The following is a 21,292-nucleotide window of genomic DNA, read 5'->3' on the forward strand; positions in this document are numbered from 1 at the left end:
TATGTCCACGTCCTAGTCCCCAGAACTTGTAGATGTAATCTTATTTGGAAAAAGGTTTTTCCAGAACTGTTAGAGAAGGCATCTCTGTTGTTAGGGCACCAAATTTGTGGCAATTTGCTATAGCAGACTTAGGAAACATAAAGGAAATAAACCGTGTGGGAATCTGGGGAAGAATGTTCCAGAAAGAGAGACTCTCAAGGACAAGGACTCTGAGGCAGGGACCAGGCTTGGTGGGTTTATGAAAGAGCAAGGGGCCAGAACAGCTGGAGCGCACTGAACAGGGCAGCATGGTGGGAGGTGAGGTCAGAGGTTTAGGGGACTAGATCGTGAGAATATGAAGGGCTTTGTTGGCTTTTACCTTGAGCGAGGCAGAGCCAAGAGACGGTTTGAGCAGAGGAGTGACGTGACTGGACTTACAGCTTAAATAAATGAAGGAATAAATGAATGCATAGCAGCCACCATATCACATCCTGGTTATGTCTATGCCTGTCTATGCTGCTAAGCTATGAGCGACATGAGAGTAGGGACTCTGTCTTAAATTTTTTTGTATCCCTAGGGTTCAACACTAATCATGCCTGTCCTGGCTTTTCCTGGCCTACCAATCAATAAGAAAAAACCAAAAAAAATAGGGAAAAGAAATATTCAAGGTTAGGAAACATAGGAAGAGACTGGTTCAGTTGCTTTCTTAGGTATTCACCCAGGAGAATGAAAGCAATGGGTCACAAAAAGACTTGCATATGAATGTTTATAGCAGCTATATTCATAAACAAAAATGTCAGCAGCCCAGGTATTCATCAATAAGAGAATATATATTTGGATAGTCATACAATGGATATTGAATATGCTATTCAATAATAAAGCAATATATGCTGAATTTATTCAACACCACTCAACAATTAACTATTGCAATGACCTAGATAAATCTCACAGAAATAATATGAGATGAAAGAAGTCAGACACAAGCAAGTACAAACTTTAGGGTCCCATTGATAGGAAGTTCCAGAATAGACAAAACTAATCTGTGGTGGAAATGTAAATACCGTGGTTGCCTCTGGAGGATGGGGGCAGAGATTGACTAGTTAGGCACGAAAGGGAATTTTCTGGGGGTTGCATTCTATATCATGATAGAGATCTGGGTTACACAAATGTATGCATTGTCACAACTAATCAAATGATACACTTACGATTTTTGCATTACCCTATGAGCATTTTACAGAAAGCAGAAAAAAAAAAAGAATCCTAAGCAAATATTGAACTCCAGGTAATGATATGCATGCTCCAGTGTTTAGGGAGGAAGTGTACTGATGCCTGTAACTTACTCTGAAATGTGCCCCCCAAAATAAGAATTGATGGATGAATAGATCAATATGTGCTAAAGCAAGCCTGGTAAAATGTTAATTGTAGGACTACGTGGTGGGTAAGTGGGTGTTCGCTGTACAATTCCTCCTACTTTTCTGTATGCTGAAATTTTCTTAATAAAATGTTTTAGGGGGCAAAAAGAGGCTCAGTGATCAGAGATGTGCAGATTATGACACTCAATCCTTCACCTATCGGATCAAATTACAATGAGACTGTCTTCCAAGCACTGGATTGCAAAAATGTTCAAGACTAGTGACACCCAGTGTATGCGAGGGTGTGGGGATTCTCATATACTGTAGATGGACGGGACTATGACAGTGCCCCTGCCAAAGCCGTTGGCCTGGATGCCCTGTGAGCTTCCTTCCTGTCCCCGAGTGGCTCGTCCTTTACATACAATGTATACAATGTTGTATCCTGTTTTCTACTCAGCATTAGATTATCAACATTCCCCAACTTCTTTAAACAGTCTTTGTAAACATTGTACTTAAAAGAAAAGAGGCATTGTCGGATTTGGGTGTTGTGTTTTTTGTTTTTTGTTTTTCTTTATGATTACAAAGTTCATTGTAGAAAAATTAGGATATACAGAAAAAGAACAGAGAAGAAAATAAGATCCTCTGAAAACCTACCACTTAGACATGTTGTTGGCCCTTCCCCGTCTCTTCTGTGCACACACACACACATTCACAGAGATTTTTATGTTTGTGTGCTTTTTAACAAAATAGAGATCATATAGGGCATTGTGTTTTATGACTTGATTTTCTTAAAATTCTTCTGGGACGTGGTTTTACAGGTTGCCTGTTTCTTTAATGAGGGCCCACATTATTTCTCCATCGTTGGGGTCCAGGTAGGGTCAGCCTGGTATTGCTACACCCTTGGGGAACCCAGGGCATGGACAGGTCCACCAACACAGATGTTAGAGGTGTGCAGGCTCCTAGGGATCAGAGGGCCTGGCACGGGCACCCATTGATTCTGGGGCCACCCCATTCCCCTGGCCCCTGGCCTGGCTGCCTCACAGCCCCCCACCACCCACTGCGGGGCTCAGCCCAGAGCCGAGCCCATTATGCCTCTCCCTCAGGGTTCTGCTGCCTGTCCTGGCTTGTCCTGTCTGTCCTCAGCTGCCCTGTCTAGGCCGGGTTGGGTGAGGCTGGGCCCTGAGTCCCCCTGAGGACTGTGGGAAGAGCCAGGCATCTGGAACCAACAGTCAAGGAGTCCTGCTTCAGCAAGGCTTTTGGCCCAAGAAGCAGCCTCCGTCCAGCCCTCAGCCTGGAGGAAACCCCTGTGCCCCAGGCCTCATTGTGTTGTCAGGATTTCCCGTTTCCTGACCGCCTAACCTATTTATGGGCCACAATGGCTGCTTCCCTGGGGAGGCCTCTACTGTACTTGAGCCCATCCTCTCCAGGCCTCTGGACTTGGCCCATTTGTCACATCACAGACCCAGCCTGGGCTTGCTCTGGGGCAAGGACAGAAAATGGGTGTCACCTCAAATGCTAATTCAGTAGATTGATAGAGCCTGCCAGGTGCAGGGTGAGGATTGTGAGGCTGTATCTGGATTCAGCAAGAGAGAGTATGACAGTCCATTCACAGTGTGGTGCTGAATGACTTGGGCTTACCGCCTGGTGACAGCAACCCTCTGCTGTGGCCCAACTTCCCTTCTAGTCTCATCTCCTACCTCCCTTCCATGCTCCTCCCCTCCAGCCACAGGTCCTCTCTCCTAGGAACACGTCCCGCCTTTTTCTGTCTCAGGGCCTTTGCTGGTATTGTTCCTCTGGCCTCTCACACCCTCCCTCACCCTGAGCAAGATATATCAAATGGAGCATTCAGCCCCAGTTAGCTGTTCAGTTCAACAGTTCTTACTCAACCTCCATTTCAAAGGTCCATTTCAAAGGTCACATCTTCCGGAGGGCTCTCCTATGGCCCAAGACTGGGCCACACCCCCCCCACGAAACCTTGATACCCCATTCTAAAGGAGAGGCCACCAGATCAGTTTTGTGGGTATCTTAAGTCAACCTCTCTAGAAGCAGAGCCTGAGGGAGGATTTCTTGTGCAAGTGGCTTACTGAGAGCCTCCATCCACAGGAAAGGGAGGGAAGCAGAATAGGGCAGAAGAGGAAGCTGAGTGAGACGTGGTTTCGGGAGAAAGCTTGCCTCAACCCGATCCCCCGAGGAACTCTAGAGCATGAATGGCACCAAAGATGTTGTGGACTTCAGAGACACGGGGCCTGGGCTGCTATACGCCCATGTCAGTCATTGCTTATAACCTCCTGGGCATCTCCAGGTAATGTGGTGCCCATCAGCCAAGGGCAGCCTCTGGATGGGGGTGAGCAGAGAGCAGCCAACAGCATAGCAGCTGAGGGAAGGGGCACCAGCCTTGGGACCTGGGTGGACACGAGCAGCACCTGCCTCAGGGAGTGTCCAGCACCCATGCCATGTGTGAGCGCTCCAGGGCAGGTGTGGCATTTGAGGTATCGCAGAGCTCAGAACTGGGCTCCAGAGAGAACTTAGCATCTGACAGACTAAGCTGAGCCCAGGGAGGGCAGCAGTTTCAGGACTGATACTGGTTGAGTCCACGGCCTGAGCCCGGTTGGTGGGGGCCACCCCCAGCCCCGAGGCCTTCCCAGCAGGCCCGGTGACTATGCCCCTGGGCCCCATCTCCTGGTTGCGTCCCACCTCCCTCCCCATGGTTGTGTTTCTCAGCCTGGCTGTATGTCAAGCATGCTCTGGGAAGGCCATAGGCCTCCGTGTAGAGGATGCTCTGGACTTGTCCCCAGCTCTGTCCACCTTCTGCTCCTCTCTCTGGCTTGGACATCATCCCTATACAAGTCCCCTCTAGACTGGCAAGCAGGATCCTAAATGCCTCCTTCTCCTGGAAGCCTCGTCAGACTTGCCCACAGCCCAGCCAAGGGGCCTCTCAGCTCTACTCCCTACCCTAAAGACAACTTTGAGATTTACATGATAGAAGATAGTTTGTGCAAGGGCCTAAATATTGGAAGCTTCAAAATAGCCTTTCAAAAACGAGTTTTTTTAGGTCACCCCATTTTACAACCATACCTCCACAAAGACAGACGTGCCACGGTGGTATAAGGTTGTGAGGCTGGCCTGCCTGGGTTGTAGGGGCCGTGCTGATGGTCCTGATGGTCTTGATGGCCTGTGTCGGGTGGTGGCAGCAATGTCCCAACAGCCAGTCCTCTGATACCCTCAGTGTGGTGCTGGTGGGTTATCATGGGCTTGGGTGGGTGGCCACCGCTGACAGTCTGCATGATGCTAAGTGAGTATATGTATTGGCCTAAGCTTTGCCTTTCTATGCTTACTGTGCTCATTGGAAATCAAGGTCTCTGATGTTCAGAAATATGGTTAATTATGGAAATAGGGGCTAAATGATAACAAATCTATACTTCATGCAGTCATTTAGTACTCCACAACCTGTACCAGGACCTGGCATTCCATACATATGAATGGATGGATGGATGGGTAGTTGGGTAGATGGGTGGGTGAGCGGGTGGATGGATGGATGAATGGGTGGATGTGAATGAATGGATAAGTACCTGTCTCACAAATAGAGAAAATGGGGTTCCTAAGAGGTAGTATCACTTGCTCGAGGTGACAAATAAAAGCAAAACCATGATTCCATACTTATTCCTAGGGTACCCCAACTCCACAATTTGGGCAGCATATCAGTATGGAGGGAGGAGGAGATAAGGATGAACAGGTGTCTGGAGAAGGGGAGTTGTGAACTGATCAGGGAAAAGGTGATTCTGGGGAGTGGTCACCATTCTTGCTGCTTCCTGCCCCCTGGTGGTGGTGGTTGGGTCTCCAGCCTGACCAACCCAGGGGCTGATCTCCGGGACCGAGGTCATCCAGCCACAAGGCAATGGTGTTTACACTGAGGACAGGGAGTCAGGGTGCAGAGAGAGGGTCTGAGGAAGGACTGGGTCCCTTTGAGCAGCCTATAGGAGGAGGGGTCCATGCCCAGAAACGGGGTGGGGGCTGGAGGGGTGTCCAGAAGCCTCACTCAGCATCCCTAGCTCACTGAGTGACCTATCTGGGGAAGGCAGGGAAATTGTGGTAGGGTTTGGGCCAGGCAGAAGACAGAGAGGAAGGGGAGTATGCCTGTGCTGATAGCCCCTCCAGGAACTCGTTCAGTTCATGCTTGGAGGAAGGAAGAGAGAAAAGCCACCGCCTAGACCACCAGGCAGGAAGCTGCAATCCCGGCTCTGCCTCAGATGTGCTTTGCAACCTTAGACACTAGAACCCCCCAGGGCCTCAGGACCCTCACTGGCAAATGGGGACAGTAATAGCACCTGCCTCAAGGGTTGGTGTGAGGACGACGGGTGTCCAGGGAGCTCAGGGACATGTTCCTGCTCTTCCCACCTTGGCTTCTGTGATCCTCACGCCAGCCCCTATTAGGGAAGCAGGGCAAGTGTCACACTCACATCTCAGATGACAAAACTGAAGCTCTGGGGAATGAGCTCAGGCTCGGTTCTCTCCCCTACTGACGCACCCTGCCTCTCCCACCCTGTGGTTGCAGGTGATGACGGCCAGGCTCCTCCATTTCCCACCTGTACTTGGGCTGCACCATAAGTTCACACACACACACACACACACACACACACACACACACACACACCCTCTGCAGGACTGCCTGGGCTCAGCCGAGCTAAGGGTGGGAGCCCGGAGCAGAGCATGGTTTTTCCAGCTGCTGGGCTCCTTCTGCCAGAAAGGGAGGGAGTGGAGGGGGGAAGGGGGGAGGGGAGGTGGCGTGGCCGCCTGTTCTCTGGAAGAATCAGTTTTTCCCTGGAAACACTCAGTGGAGTCCTGCCCTCCACCCCTCTCCCTTTTCCTGGAATGAAGGCTTGGGGTGGAGAGGAGAAGGTCCCAAGGCCACCTGGATGCACACACAGTCACGTCACCAGCCCAGCTTTGGCTCCAGAGCCCCTGCCCCCACCCCATCATCGAACCCAGGCTCCTAAATACATCTCTGCCTCATTGAGGGAAACCGAGGCAGACAATCTGAAAACCATCGTCCTCCACAACTGGGTCCTGTCAACCCAGAGGAACACGATTCAGTCCATGTCTTTTGAGGGGTCATGGTGACCAATCCCCTGCCTCGGGGAGGCCAGGGGCCCAATGAGGGGACCACTTCCCTTGTGGGCCTGCTCTGTTGTGTAATCAAGAAGTTCCTGCTTATTCGGGTGCCTGCGGTTAAGCAACAGACTCTTGATTTTGGCTCAGGTCATGACCTCACAGTACGTGATATGGAGCCCCACGTAGGGCTCTGTGCCGAGAGCGCAGAGCCTGCTTGGGATTCTCTCTCCCTCTCTCTGCCCCTCCCCTGCTCTCTCTGTCTCTCTCAAAATAAGTAAACAAACATTTAAAAAATTAAAAAAAAAAAGTTGTTGCTTATCTCCAACCAGATCATCCCCATTTCCTCCTCTGTGAGCTGGAGAACAGACTAGCCCCCCCCGCCCTCCCCAGCCAGCGAGGACTGGGCTTGGGGTGCAGGGCATGGGGGGCACCGGCAGGGGAAGGTCTAGGCCAGTAAGGACTGGGGGAAGTCCTCTGGCCTCTCACTCCTTTGCTTGGCTATGGCCTAGATCTTTCTCCCTCCCCCTCACTCCCTCTCTGCCTCCTGCTTTCTCTGCTACTACCTATGTTCCTCCTCCTTCCTCTCCCCTGTCCCTCTGTCCATTCTCTGGGTCTCTCCTCACTCAGCATCTCCCTCTCTCTGGGTGCCTCTCTTCTTGCCTCACTTTCCCTTTCCCTGCTTTCTCCTTTGCTTTCTTGCCCCCTTCTCCCTCTTGTTTCTGTTGGGTCAGTGGCTCAGCCACCTCCTCGCCACCACTCCATTGGTCCCCACTGGCTCCTTTCCAGCCTCCCTTACTCCTTGACCCATCTCCCAGCTTCTCTCTTCCCCTGTGGTCCCCTCCTGCAGGCTCACATCAGACCCCTGGAGAGGGCCCATGGCTTTCTGGATAAAGTCCCTTCTGTGGTACCAGACTTGCTGGCCCTGCCCCCACCGAGTGCCTTCACCCACTCCTGGCACATCTCAGCTGAGGGCCTGTCCTTCCTCTGGGCCTCTGCACCTATCCCCTCCATCTGCAAAGCCATACGCCCCACCCCAACTCATTTCCAAGTCACTTCCAGACTAGGACCCCTCCCCACCCCCTGGGCTTTCATGGTCACCGTGTGGTCCCTCATGTGGTCCCCATTTCCTGCCCAGCTCCCTCTGAAGGCAGGTGTCTGTCCAGCACAGAATGTCAAAGCTGCGAGACACCTGACATGGCTTAGTGGTGGGAAATCCAGGGATATGCTAGCCAGGAGGACTCCCTAACAGGCCAGTTGAGGCAGAGTTGGTGGGGGGAGGGTGTGGGCTCTGAAACTCTAAGCCCAGACCTTTCACTTTATGCTGGTGAGTCAGGGCCCCCTCTATGGGGTCCCAGGCAGGCACCCCTAGATCCTGCAGTGCGCAACTCTGCTCCCAGCGTTGCTGGCTGATCAGTGCCACCCCGGCAGGCGGCCCTGGGGCCCAGCAGACTGTAAATCACCACCATTGTCTGCCTGGCCCCAGTCTCGCCCATACTTTAAAAGGGAAGGACAAGAATCTCCCCGCACTGGCCCCTCCGCCCGCCAGTCGAGAGGCTGGTGCAGCAGAAGAGAAAGAGGGTCTTTATGCCCACGGGCAGGAGGGCACCACATCCCCGCCCAGTCCCCCGACGATGCCCTCTGGTGAAAGGAGCCTTTGTGAAGCCCCCGAGACCGGCCAGAGCAGACACACGGCCCGCCCCAAGTAGGAGGCGGTGGCAGGCAGCTGGGGGGTGCTGTGCCCCCGGTGGGGGGGTCACAGGCCACCGTGGGGGAGGCCTCGGGGCCCAAGGACCTGAGGCAGAGGTTGAGTAGCGGCAGGAAAGGAGAAAGGCCACGCTCAAACTGTGGCAGTTGAAAGTGGGCTCACAGTTGCCACGTCCTGTGTACACACAGGCCCTGACCTTGCACGGCTGTGAGGGCCAACTTCCTGCAGACCTGTCACAGGGGAGGACAGCCTCCCCACCTCGCTGAGCCCCCCCCCCACCGCCCCCCATGGCTGACTGCTTTCTCACCTGCTCTGCCCCATCCCCGGCTTTTGAATGGCTGGGCAGCCCACCTGGGGACTCTGTGATGCCATTCCTTCCCCCTCGAATGCTCTTGCCAGCCTCCTTCTCTGAGAGCCTGCTCTGCCGGCTCTACCTGCCCTTCCCCACCTTCCCCACCTCCAGCCTGCCTCATCCTTTATCACATCTGCATTTTTCTGTCAGTCTCCCCAGCTAGATGGGAAGTTCAGTGAAGGAACTTCTGTTCATTTCTTTCCTTTATCTTGCCCCTGGTGCACTGTAGGTAGACGCTGAATATTTCTGTGAGTGCATGAACAGATTATTTCATTTCACTTACCCTTCCTCCTACCCTGCGAGGGAGGAACAGTGATTCTCTGTCCTGGGACCGAGGCATCTTCCTCAAGTTATACACTGAGAAAGAGGTAGAATTGGGGATTTAGAGTCAAGGCTGGTGGACCCCAAAAGCCATGCATTTAACCTATGTGCTCCCTACTTCCCCACTCCTGCCTGGCAGGATCCCAAGGAGAGAAAGGCTTAGCCCTTAGGGAACATTCTTGACTATGCCCTTGGGAAGCAGCTCTGGAGTTCAGGTGGCCCAAACCCTCCCTTGCAGGTTGCATGGGATCCAATGTGGGGTCCTCAGGCACAGTGCCCTCTCTGTGACAACGGGGGTGGGGGTGGGGTGGGCGGCAGCTTAACTGCTCTCTACACCTCACAGCTGCAAGTCTGACACTGCCCAGCTATGTATCATTAGGCAGGGTTCCTGCTCCTTCTGGAACCTCAGTGCCCCACCTCCCACACCAAAGTGGGGCAGTAGCCCTGTCTAGAAGGTGCATCTGTGAGGAACACAGGTGAAATTGTGCAGGAAAGGGCTCCTGGGACCCAGACAGCAAAGCCCCAGATAAAGATGTGACCCTCGCCCCATCTGCAAAGGCCTGAACCTGGCAGGCAGCTAGGGGTGGGAAAGATGCCAGAGAAAGGCTCAATCCCCCTCGGTCCTCAGCTGGGGGAAAAGGCTGAGCCAGGGCTGCCAAAGCCGTGAGTCAGCCATCCTTGAAAAGCCAGGCAGCCCAGGGCCCGGCACCATGGAACCCAGACCTCCTCTGTGGTTGGGGAAGTAGACAGGGTCTCCCCAGGGAAGAGCAAAGCCACCCAGCCAGGAGCCATTGGGACGTGTCTCTTCTGAGCCTGATCCTTGGACCTGGAGTGAATGCTGGCAGCACCCGCTGGATGGCGCTGGCCCCTGGGATGGCACTTCCTGACAAAGGCCATCCTCCCTGCATCCTGCTGCCCCAGGTCCAGAAGCCCACAGTGCCCTCCCCCAACCCAGGGACCCTCTGAGCCAGGGACAGGGCCTTAGAGAACACCAAGGCAGCCCCTTCACTGTGCAGATGGGGTAGTCATCCCAGCTGCTGGGTCACACAACCAGCCGGTGGCAGAGCTGAACCCTGAGGCCTGCACTTGGCTCTGCTCCGAGGACAGGTCACTCGAGTGCAGCTGCCCCTCTCAGCGCTGGGTTGGATACTCCAGCACAGGCAGACTCTGACTCGGGAGGGGAGATTCCACCCGGTGCCCCCTCTTGCCCCATCCCTCACCGCCCCCCACCCCAACTCGTGGTCTGGCCACATGGAATGTCCTGCTGTTCCCCAAACTGGCCAGGCCCTCTCCAATCTCTGGGCCTTTGCCCACGTTGTTCCTTCTGCCTCGAAAGTCATTGCCTGTTCTTTTCCCTGGCCAACTTGTTCCACCCTTCAGCAACCACTGCAGACAGTAGACATGGACTCCTCCAAGAAGTGCTCCCTCTCCTCTTGCCCTGTCTGGATTCCTACCTATCACAGAGGCCACTCTGAAGGGCTGTGGTTCTGCCCCAGACCCAAGTGCCAAGGCCAGTGCATAGCAGGGCTCAGTGAGGGGCCTGCAGATGAAGGGGAATGAGCTCCCTGTGGTGGAGGGTCTCTCGGATGGGGGGGAGCACCCTGCTCCTCCCTCTCACTTCCCTCCTCTGACCACTTAAGTAGCTGGGAAGATGGAGGGGCGCCTGGGAGCTGGAGAGCCGCTCTCCCCCAGGGTGCCCGGGTTGCCTCGCTCTTGGAGGGATCAACTCCACCCCATTTCTCACTTCTGCTTCCTGAGCCCTTACTGCTAATTGCCCTGCTCTCTGTATTTCCATGATCAAATTCCAGGCACAGGAATTTGAAGGCTGAGTCCTGTATCACCAACCAGTCAACAATTCAGCACTCAATTATCTCCAGCCAGAAGCCCAGGGCAGGTTCACATTCCAGGGACGCAGTGATCCGCTCAAAAGTCCATGCGTTCATTGAAAAAAATGTGCTCTGAGCACCAAACCTGTGCCAGGCACTGTCCTCAGTGCTGGGGACACAGCAGGGAAGAAATGGATGCAGGCCTTGCTCTCTCAGGGCTTACAGTCCAGTGGGCTCCTCCCTCCTCCCTGCACTTCTGGGAACCTCCACCTCCCTCCCTGGTGAGGATTTCTTCCTTTCTCCTCTTCGTGAAGCCCCTTCTGGAGCCCTCTGTGAAGGCAGGCACACAGATCCCCTAGAGGGTGGCCAACCCGGATGATGTCCGTGAGGATGATGAAACAGGGCAAGAACAGTCACCATGACAACACCCGTGGGTGCCGGGTCCTACCCTAAGCACAGTCCATCCAGTTTCTGGGGATCCCCACCAAAGCTCTAGGAGGGGCTTATCACTATCGTAATTCCTGTTTCTGTAAATGGGAAGGCTCAGGGAGGCCCACTTTATGGCCTGAGTTCAGAGGGCTGGTAAGCGGTAGAGCCAGGGTTCAAGCCCACCATGGTAAGCCCTAGAGGGAAGGGGGTAACCTCTGGCCGCTTGGCTCCTTCTGCCCCAAAGTGCTCTCACCTGCTTGTGATCCCACAGAGAAGAAGGGTAGATGCCACCAGAGGGTATGGTCTCCACCAAACGTGGTTTCTGCTGGGAAGGAGGTGCTGGGAAGGTCTGCCTGGAAGGGGGTGAACAGTGACCACAGGCTGCCCGCCAGCCTAGCCCCTCACAGGCAGCCCTCCCCACAGACCCAGTCTCTGTCACAGGGACCTCCTTTTCCTCTCCACTGTTGCCAGTGGCACAGGGGCCAATATGGGAGGCTGTGTCCACCTTCCCCACCCCTCCAGCGAACCCAGACTACACTTAGGACGCTAGCTCTCTATTGGGCAAACCCGATCTCGAGCCTGTTTCCTCGCTGGTCTCTACAGCCCCAGCCTCAGGGAGGATCATGTCCCGCTCCCCAGCACCCCCCATAATTAATCATGTGGGCTGCCCTCCCAGCCAGGCCCAGCTCTGGCCCCTCCAGCCCACCCTGTTGCCAGGCCCCAACACAGCCATCCGTTGTCCCCTGGTCAGAAGCCAGTGACCAACTCAAAATAACTATTTCCCTTCCCTCCAACACAACTGTCCTTCCTGGGGAGGACAACAGCTGCAAGGGATTAGGGGTGGGGAACAGAACCAGAGAGCCCCCGACCCTCAGCCCTACACTCAGGCCCAAACCCACAGAGCCGGAGGCCAGAGCTACAGGCATGGGGGTGAGGAGCCCGCCTGCCCCAGTGTCCGGGGCTGCCTTCTCCCCCCAGAACGAAGTCCTCCTCCCCATGAACAAGGAGCACCAGGGGAGCTGAAGGGCAGCAACCTCCTCAGCCCGACCTCAGCCAGGCCCACCTGTGGCCAGTCCTGGGCCTACCCCCAAGCCCAAGGTTGCTGCCTGTGGAGGAACTGCACGCTCTTGCTACATAGGAAGCTGGAACGCCCACTTCTGGCCTTTGCATCTGCTGTTCCCTCTGCCCAGATCGCCCTTCCCTTTACAGCCCGGTGTCCCCACCTCCTAGCCCCTCAAAGCCCTCCTGCGTAGAGCCTTTCTTGAGCTCCCAACCCCCTAACAAAACTCAGAGGCTGGAAGTTACAGCTCCTACCTGACCGCACACCATCTGTGATGGTACTTCTCACGGGAACAGATGCCCGGCAAGGATGACACCACAAAATGGCAGAACCACCCTCGGCTCGAGGAGATGCAGGGCTCTTTTGGACCCTGCAGTTGAACTGGACTGGCCAGGCCTCACTTTGAGCAGTGACCTCTCACCCAGGGCCAGTTCAGGCGGAAGGACAAGGAGAGGCATGACTGGGCCGGAGAGGGCCCCGGGATGCTCGGAGCTGAGTCCCCAAGGCCGGGCTGTCACTGCAGTGCCCACCTCAGGAGCATCTGTGCAGGAATAGGGCACTTGCTACTTTCCGAGTGGCCGCTGTTCTCTCAGGGGGGCTCCTCAGTGCTGAGCTGGAGCTGGAGTCTGGCCTCGACTTACCATCCATCCCTGGAGCCACCCTCACCGCCCACTACCCCCTGCTGGCTCCTCGCACCCACCGCGCGGTCCCTGGCTCATTCCTGGCTCCTTCCATGTCGTCCCTTTCCTGGGGCAGGCCTGATCATTGCTTTCTTTCTCCAGGTCTTGGTCACACGGGCTCACGAGGCCACATTCACAGCCCCCGCCCCACACAAACACGAGAGCGGGCATGTCCTCACGGACCTTCACCTGGCAAGTGGCATTTTCCTCCTGCCCTTGGCCTTGTCCCTTCCACCTCACCCTGCAAACTTTGAAGACAATCTTCCATTACGTATATTTAAAAAAAAAATTTTTTTTAACGTTTATTTATTTTTGAGACAGAGAGAGACAGAGCATGAACAGGGGAGGGTCAGAGAGAGAGGGAGACACAGAATCTGAAACAGGCTCCAGGCTCTGAGCTGTCAGCACAGAGCCCGGCGCGGGGCTCAAACTCACAGACCGTGAGATCATGACCTGAGCCGAAGTCGGACGCTCAACCGACTGAGCCACCCAGACGCCCCTCATTACGTATATTTTTGATAAGCCACCTCATATACGTTTCGGGACTGAGATGAGATATATGTTAGCCAGTAAATAAATATTACCTGCTCTTCCTGTGAATTCATTTAATCCTTTGCTACCCTTGCCTGAAGGCACTTGTGGTCTGAGGATAAGGGGGCAGCACCCGGAAGGGGCAGGTCCTACAGGGGATCGGCTGGTTACGCTTCCATTACCTATGTCCTGTGTCACTTAGGTTCTGGTAAACTGTGGCCACCTAGGAACCACCCCAAAACCTCCTGGTTTAAAACAATGAAGGTATTTTTAATTTTAATTTTATTTTAGAGACAGCATGAGCGGGGGAGAGGGCAGAGAGAGAGACAGAGAGACAGAGAGAGAGAGAGAAAATCCTAAGCTCAGCATGGAGCCTGACGCAGGGCTTGATTCCACAACCCTGGGATCATGACCTGAGCCCAAATCAAGAGTCAGATGCTCAGCTGAATGAACCACCCCCGTGCCCCCAAACCAGTACCGTTTTATTTGCTCCTGGTTCTTCCACCTTGGCCGGGTTCTCTGGGGCAGTCCCTTGGCTGGTCTTGCTGGGAGCCACCTGGGTAGCCTCACTCAGCTGCAAGCCAAGGCCTTGCTTTTCCGCGTAGGCTGGGCCTCCTGGTCAGTCCTCGTCCGGCTGTCTCTCCACGCAGTCGCCAACGTGATCACTCCAGCAGAGTGGCCGGGCACAAAGAGCTTCCATCAGTGAAAACCCAGAAACTGTCAGGCTTCCTCAAGACTTTGCCTCAGAGCTGGCACAGCATCACCTCCGCCACATCCCGTAGTTAGGTAAGTCACAGGGCCAGCACCACACCAGGTGTGAACACTCGGCGGCTATGTTCATCTCAGGCCACTGAATCAACAACATACGCGGGACGCACTGGAAGGAATATGTGACAAATTGTAACGGTGGTAATTTGGGGTGGTGGGAATATGGGGGCTTTGAACTTCTCTATTTTTACATTTGAGAAAAAGACAAGAAATAAAGGGGAGGCTGAGACAAGGCATCCAGTTCACTGTTCTGAGAGGAGCTGTCCCCGACAGCTGTCATGGCAAGTCGCCTTGATTCCCGGGGGAGCCGGGGCCTTTTGGCCTGATGGGGCCCTAAGAGGGAAGCTGTTCCTGACGCCAGGACCTATCACTCTGGGAAACGGGCCTTTGGGCGGGGCCTAACAACAGGCCTGAAATTTAGGCTTGAGACATACTGTCTGAATGAAGTCGACAGCGGCCAAGGTATCTGGCCAGGAGTGAAAGATGACGCTCATCACTCATGATGCAATTTCGAACTTGCTTCCCATTCCCAAGGTTCATCACTAAAATGCACCCTGGGTGTTTTTTAATTAATCCAGTGATCCCTCACTGCCCAAAAGGATGGTCCAAAGACCAGCAGCATTAGCACGACCTGTGGGCTTACTAGAAATGCAGAATCTAGGGCCTCACCCTAGACCTGCGGAATCAGAACGTGAATTTTTACAAGATTCCCTAGATGATTCTTATGCACAATTACATTTGGGAAGCCTGTTCAAATCTGTTCTTAAAAACACGATTATACTACATTGAAACTATTTTTTCTTTGATGGTGATAAAGTCTTATTGTTTTAGTGAAGGCATTTAAAACAGCATTGTCCAATTAAAATTTTCTTTATCTGCACTGACCAATATGGTGGTCATTAGCCAGCTACAGAGCGCTTGAAAAGTGGCTAGTACAACAAAAGAATTGAATTTTCCTTTAAATTTAAATTAAATGAAATGTAATTTAAATAGCCACAGACTGCTAGAAGCTTCCTGCTACTGTATTAGCATGGATTTTAAATCGACTTCATTTTTTAAAGGTCTGTGCACCTAGAAAATTGCAGCCGGGCTCCCCAGGGGATTTTGCACAGCCATGAACTCCTTGTTACAATGGGATGTTATGATGGCAGAAGAACTATATATTTTGGTGTTTGAACCCAGCTCCTGGCCAGAACTCCTAAAACCTTTGTAATTTCCTACTCTGTTAAGGTGCTAGGAGCATCTCTTGTTTGCCCTTGCTTCCTGACACAGAGCTCCCAAATCCCTTGGAGTTTCCTGGGTGATGGGAATATCTTTTGCTCTAATGAAGTGACTCTTGGCAGGCTCCTTCCTGGCTACCTTCAGCACAGGGGTTGGTGACCTGAAAGACCAAGCATGGTCAGAAGCCTGGGATGTTCAGCACTTCCCCCCACCCATCCCCTGGGTTCATCCCCATGATAAGGCCTCCATAAAAATCCCTGAAGTATGGGGTTTGGAGAGCTTCTGGATGCTGGTGCCTCTGAGGCTCACGGAGCCCCCAGTGGGAGGGGAAGGTGGCAGCCACCCTGGGTTCCCCACACCATGTAAACTCAGCCTTCTGGGGAATGTGAGGTGACCTGAAGCTCCCTTCAGGCCTCAACAGCTTCCCCGAGCAAGTGGGGTTCAAGGGGACAGCTAATGCCCTCTTCCCACAGCAAAGGCTGGTGGCCCCTGTGGGGTTCGCTGCCTAAAGAAGCTTGAGGTTCTTCATTTCCCTTATTTGGGGTTGCTGGGATTCCCTGGGGCCGGGGCCGGCCCAGGGCTGGTAAGGAACTTGTGTCGAGTATCTCCGCTCCCCTTCCCCTCTGCCAGCACACGGACCAAAGTGAGCACAACCTCCGGGAACGAATCTCTACTCCCTGTCATTATAACTTCGTTGTTGGTGAAATGAATCCAGTCCAAATATGTGAGTGGCCAGAAATGTTATCTAGGTACCTCTGTCCCCAGTAGACTTGGGGCATGAGAACTTGGCAGGCCCAACCACCTAAGATCTGCAGAAGGTTTGAGTCTGGAACTCCTATAGGGAGTTCACTGCCCCCGTCCCCACCCGCAGACCCTTAGCAGCAGATTCCCGTGGGATTCTGCTCTCCCCTGCCACCCATCCTCCTGTTCCCCATGGACGTGCATCTGCAGAGAGCGAACAGACGCTTTGCCAAGCTTTCGGTGGCAGGAGTCTTTTTCACGTGCTTCCTAGTCACTGTCGCACGTGGGGTCTGAGATTTGCTTTCCCAGCAGCACACCTCCCGGTAGCCAGCTCGGAGGGGGAGAACTGTGGCTTCCCACTACCTCTCCTAGGCGGGGGCTCCTGACAGTCACCAAGAACCTGACATGTTGGCATAGGTAGGTTTCCAATACCAAAAAAAGAGGCTTGGAAGGCTTCTGTTCTTTAGACTTCAAGTGAACATGAGGGCAGCCTTGGGGTGGGGGCAGCTTTGGAGGGGGCCTTGGAACCCAGGGGCTACTGTGTGTACAGGCCTATTCTACCATATCGACTGAATTTACTGTATTCCCTCCCAACTGCCAGGAGGATTCACAACTTAAGACTTGATGGAAGACAGCTGGGGGAGACCCAAGTGATGAGAGAACTCGTGAGAGTCCCTGTTAACATTTATTACCTTCATGCAGTAGAAGGGCAGCGGCTGTCAGTGACATTCGACACCCCTTAATAAGGGGCTCCAGCCACCGTGTTTCCATATCCCACCCTTCACATACTGTTTTGCTTTGCTTCAGACACCATGGATACCAAGAGGCACAATTTTTCCAAGGCCCGTGCTCCATCCAGATGTGCAATGCCTTGCGGATTTGCGATTTGGAGTGCGCCTACCACAGCTCAGAGGCACTCGTGGTTTGCATTACAGGACTCCGTATTTGCAGGCTCTGGAAAAGGTGCAGAGATGGAAGTTCCGGACTAGAATTTTGTATCAAAGGAACTTAAAGTCTGAGAGGGGCTTTGCTTTATGCTTTCCTTTCTTCCCAGCATCTGGCCTCTCTGCAGGTATGGCATCGATTCTTGCTCTTGGAACAGCTTCTCAGTGCCAGAAACCCCACAAATCACCAGGGGAAGGTGTTAACATGCAGATTTCTCAGCCAGATTTAGATCTCCTGAAAGAAAATCTGCATTTTGACGAGCTGGGCCTCAAGCGAGTGCATTTTAATAGGCCAGGGCTAAGTAATCGAAATTTGACTTTTTTTTTTTTTTTTTTTTTGAGAAATACAATCAGAAGAATATACTCCACAGTGTGATTCAAATTGTAATGAAGCAAACATCGGTGTGCAAACACTCCCCAGGTTGGGAAATAAAGCACTGGTGGTCCTTGGAAGTTCCATGAAGCCCCTCTCCTGTCACTCATGCCCCCCCGTCCTCCCACCCGCATCCCCCACCCCTGGGTGAAACAGTGTCCTGAGTTCTGAGATACCCAGTCCCCTTGCTGTCACTATGGCTTGTCATTTATAAATGCATCCTGGAATATATTGTTTTGCTTATCTAAAAGTCATATAGAAATGGAGGGGCACCTGGGTGGCTCAGTCGGTTGAGCATCCAACTTCGGCTCAGGTCATGATCTCACAGTTCGTGAGTTTGAGCCCCATGTTGGGCTGTGTGCTGACAACTCAGAGCCTGGAGCCTGCTTCGGATTCTGAGTCTCCCTCTCTCTCTGCTCCTCCCCTGCTCATACTCTATCTCTCTCTCTCAAAAATAAGTAATCGTTAAAGAAGTTTTTTTTAAGTCATACAGAAAAGGAATCATCCTTGATACACTGTACCTTGCTGTCTTCACCATGCACGGGAGTCATATGCTTCCTCTGCTGCTGCACCTGTAGCTGCAATTTGTCCCTTTTCGTTGCTGTATAGCTTTTTGTTGTGTGAAAACAACACATCTCGCTCGTAGGCATCTCTTCCAGCCCAGCTCTGAGGCACACTTCATGTGTTTTCCCCATCAGGCTGGTTTTGCTGAGGAGGAAACAGCAGGTCAAAGAAGTCAAGTGATTTAAGAGCCCAGCGCGGGGGTTGAACAGCCTGAGTTTGAAATCTGCTTCCGCCAAGGGGGGCATCACTGTGTGAGCTCAGGAACACTCATCTCTGTGCCTTGGTCTTCTCATCTGTAAAACGAGAATGGTTCCTGTTCCAGTGCTGCGATAATTCAGTAAAACAAATACCCGTAAAGCAGGTAAAACTTGGCCTAGCCCCTTCAAATGCCTTCAGATCAGAAATGGGAACTGGGGCTTCTGTCTGACTTTATATTATTTTTGTGGTTTATATTTCCCATGAACATAGGCTACTTTTATGATCCATTAGTGAAACAGAAACCTTTGCCCTACAAGCTTTTCACTCTTCACCTCAGCGCTGAAGGTAAGCTAACATGCAGCCATGAGGGGACAACCAGGCAAGGCCTCACTGTGGAGACAGAGCCGAGTCTGGCCTTGAGATCTCTCCGGCAGTGGGGTCTGGCCTGGCCCAGCCACCCAGGGGGACATTCTCTCACATCTCACTGCTCTCTATAAAAAGGGCACGCCCAGACACACAGGATGCCGGTGGACAGGGGGAGTGCCCACGCAAGCAGGACAGGGATGGCATGTGACTGGTCAGGTGATCCAGGTCCTTGTCCCAGCCCATGTCTCCCTGGGCTGTGGCATCCTCATCAGTAAAATGGAGGAAGAGGAAGAGAGGGCTTAGACAAGGAGAGCGCCAAAATCTTTCTCAGTGAATTCTCAGTGAGGCTTTTGGCTAAATCTGGTGAGGTGCTGGGGAAATCAGCTTGGAGGTCTGTCCCTTGGCATGCCTGACTTTCCTGAGAGACACCCCAGGAGGGGGCCAGTCTGGCTACAGGAAAATCATTCAGTCGGCCAGTGGCAAATAAGGGCCACAGTGGATCTGCTCTCACCCAAGATGAATCCTGTTGGGAATGGTTGCACACCTGTCCCTTCAAAGTTCACGACAATTAACTAACACTCTCACTTGGAAGGCAATTCCTTCTAAAACACACCATGACCTCCAAGGCGCCTGATAACGCGACCCTGCCCACTTCAATTTCTCCACTGTAAGGTCACTCTGGCCCCAGCTCCAAGGAGGCCACTAACCCTCACAGCCTGTCCTTTCCTTCCTCCTGTGCTCAGCCTCCTAATGGTTTGTCGCCGTCTTCCTGGTGAGCTGGAAAGCCGAGGGCAAGGGGCCGTGCACTCGTTGGTTCCACAATTCACACTGGCCTGGGTCCAGCTTAGATAATACACCCCATCACCCCCAACGCCCCCTCACTTCCTCTCAAATGGATATGCAAAGCATCTGGGAAGTGGACAGCTGTCGCCTTCCACCCCAAAGAGGGAGGTGAGGTAATCCCCATACATAGTCTGACAAGTGCCTTGGGGTGAAAGGGGCTCTGTGTGGAGGAGAGTGTGTTGCTGTGTTTCTCTGGACTTCCAGGAGCACTTCCCTGATGGCCTGGCACTGAAGAGAGATGAAAAGTTAACCAGATTTCCTCGCCTCCACAAAAGCATCTTTCTTTCAGGCCACAATAGACACCATGTTGGAAGGAAGATTTCAGCGTCCAGTGACCAGAGATAGGGAGCTCTATTGAAGTCCCTGGCCACCCCACCGCCACCCATCTCTGAGGATTCCAACTATAACCCTGAAGGCTCAGGGGACAGGCCCACGGGATCTAACAACAACAACGCTACTATGTTTAAGGATGGACAAGGGGACAACATTCAGACGTGACTGGGGCTGGTCCTGTTACCTGGGCTGACGGCCCTCTGTGTGTTGACCCCATCAGAGGGGCAGCACCCGTGAAAGAGGCGGCTCCAGTCGAGTCGTTAGCAGGAAGAGAAAGGGCAGAGCTGTCCTGGGCCCACCCGAGTGTCAGGCGCTCGACAACTGTGGGGAGAAACGCAAACTCGGCAAGTCACACGAGGTGGCAGCGGAGCACCTTTCCCTCCAGACCCCTGGCCCTGCTGCGGCAGAGGTCTGCTGCTTACCCGCAGCGCACTCTGGAGGGTACGGGTTGTGGGAGAGGAGCGCTTCTTGCCATGTACTTTCACAGAAGGCCGTGACGGCAACAGCAAATTCAGCACGGTTTTTACGTCTCACCGAAGTCTAAGTGGCTGGTGCCCACGCTTCCAGCGTCATCCCTGTGGGACGAAACCAGACCCAGGGGGGATTCCCTGGGAGGGCCCAGTATCTAGAATGGCCTTTTATTATTGACTTTGAAATTCTTACATTACTTTTCAAAAACATTTTTTTATAGTACACAAAGTCTACAAATGACACAATAACTATTGTCTCCAGATGTAGTCACTGTACTAGTTTAACTGTATCCTTCAAGATCTGGCATATCCACCCATGCTCTTCTCTGCCCACCCCTCTCCGCCCCCCAGCGAATTTACACAGGGTAGTCGCATCATGGAAGTGTTTAACTTCTGTGAATATAACTATTTGTGCCGGGGTTGGCCATCCCACTGAGGGACCATATGCCCAAGAAGCAGTATAAGGGAGGGTGTGGGGTAAGCTTTCAGCTCCCTTATGTGATTCGAGTGTTTAGAGAAACACTTTTCCTGGAAGTCCCTAAATTCAAGGCAAGGAAGTCCCTAAATTCAAGCCCATTGGTGATGGGCTCCAATGCTGAGGGACAGTAGGTGTGGTTACAAAAGAGCATGTGGGGCTCCAATGTGACAACTTGCTAAGGGAATTAAGAGCAATCTGGACTAGATGCCATTTTGTCTTAAGCTTGACTCGGGCCCCAATGCCTAGTAAGATGATTCTACTGATCATATGCTGTTCACATTTTTCCCCATTTAGTGTAGCTTGGAGTTGTTATAAATCAGTATCTGTACAGATGTCTTGTCCTGTAAGTGCTTACCGCAAGATATTTCACAGCATGAGCGTATGGGATGTGCTTTGGAAAGAGCTCTATGTTCACATCACAAAGGAAAGAAAAATATCATTAAAAAAATAAACTAAGAACAAATTTACTGGGGTGCCTGGGTGGCTCAGTCGGTTGAGCGTCCAACCCTTGATTTCGGCCTCAGGTCATGATCTGAGGGTGGTGGGATCACATCCCACGTTGGGCTCCACGCTGGGTGCAGAGCTTGCTGAAGAGTCTCTCCCCCTCCCCCTCGACTCACCCCTCCTCCGCCCCACTCATGTTCTCTCT

General features: G+C 52.9%; 1 long non-coding RNA gene across 5 annotated transcripts; it reads right to left on the reverse strand.

Annotated features, from left to right (window-relative positions):
* Positions 1-731: 731 nt before the first annotated feature.
* On the reverse strand, positions 732-21,167 carry LOC109494892. 5 transcript variants are annotated; one of them, XR_006590420.1, is made up of 4 exons: positions 20,118-21,167; positions 17,913-20,016; positions 13,823-17,028; positions 732-11,426 (listed from the first exon to the last, which is right to left on the reverse strand). It is a non-coding gene; the product is annotated as an uncharacterized LOC109494892 (long non-coding RNA). The 5 variants fall into 5 exon arrangements; XR_006590417.1 differs by having other exon boundaries at positions 17,913-18,248; positions 19,880-21,167; XR_006590419.1 differs by having other exon boundaries at positions 13,823-14,221; positions 16,767-17,028; positions 17,913-21,167.
* Positions 21,168-21,292: the final 125 nt, after the last annotated feature.

The sequence above is a fragment of the Felis catus genome, chromosome E2, assembly GCF_018350175.1.
Source record: "Felis catus isolate Fca126 chromosome E2, F.catus_Fca126_mat1.0, whole genome shotgun sequence".
Lineage (NCBI taxonomy): Eukaryota > Metazoa > Chordata > Mammalia > Carnivora > Felidae > Felis > Felis catus.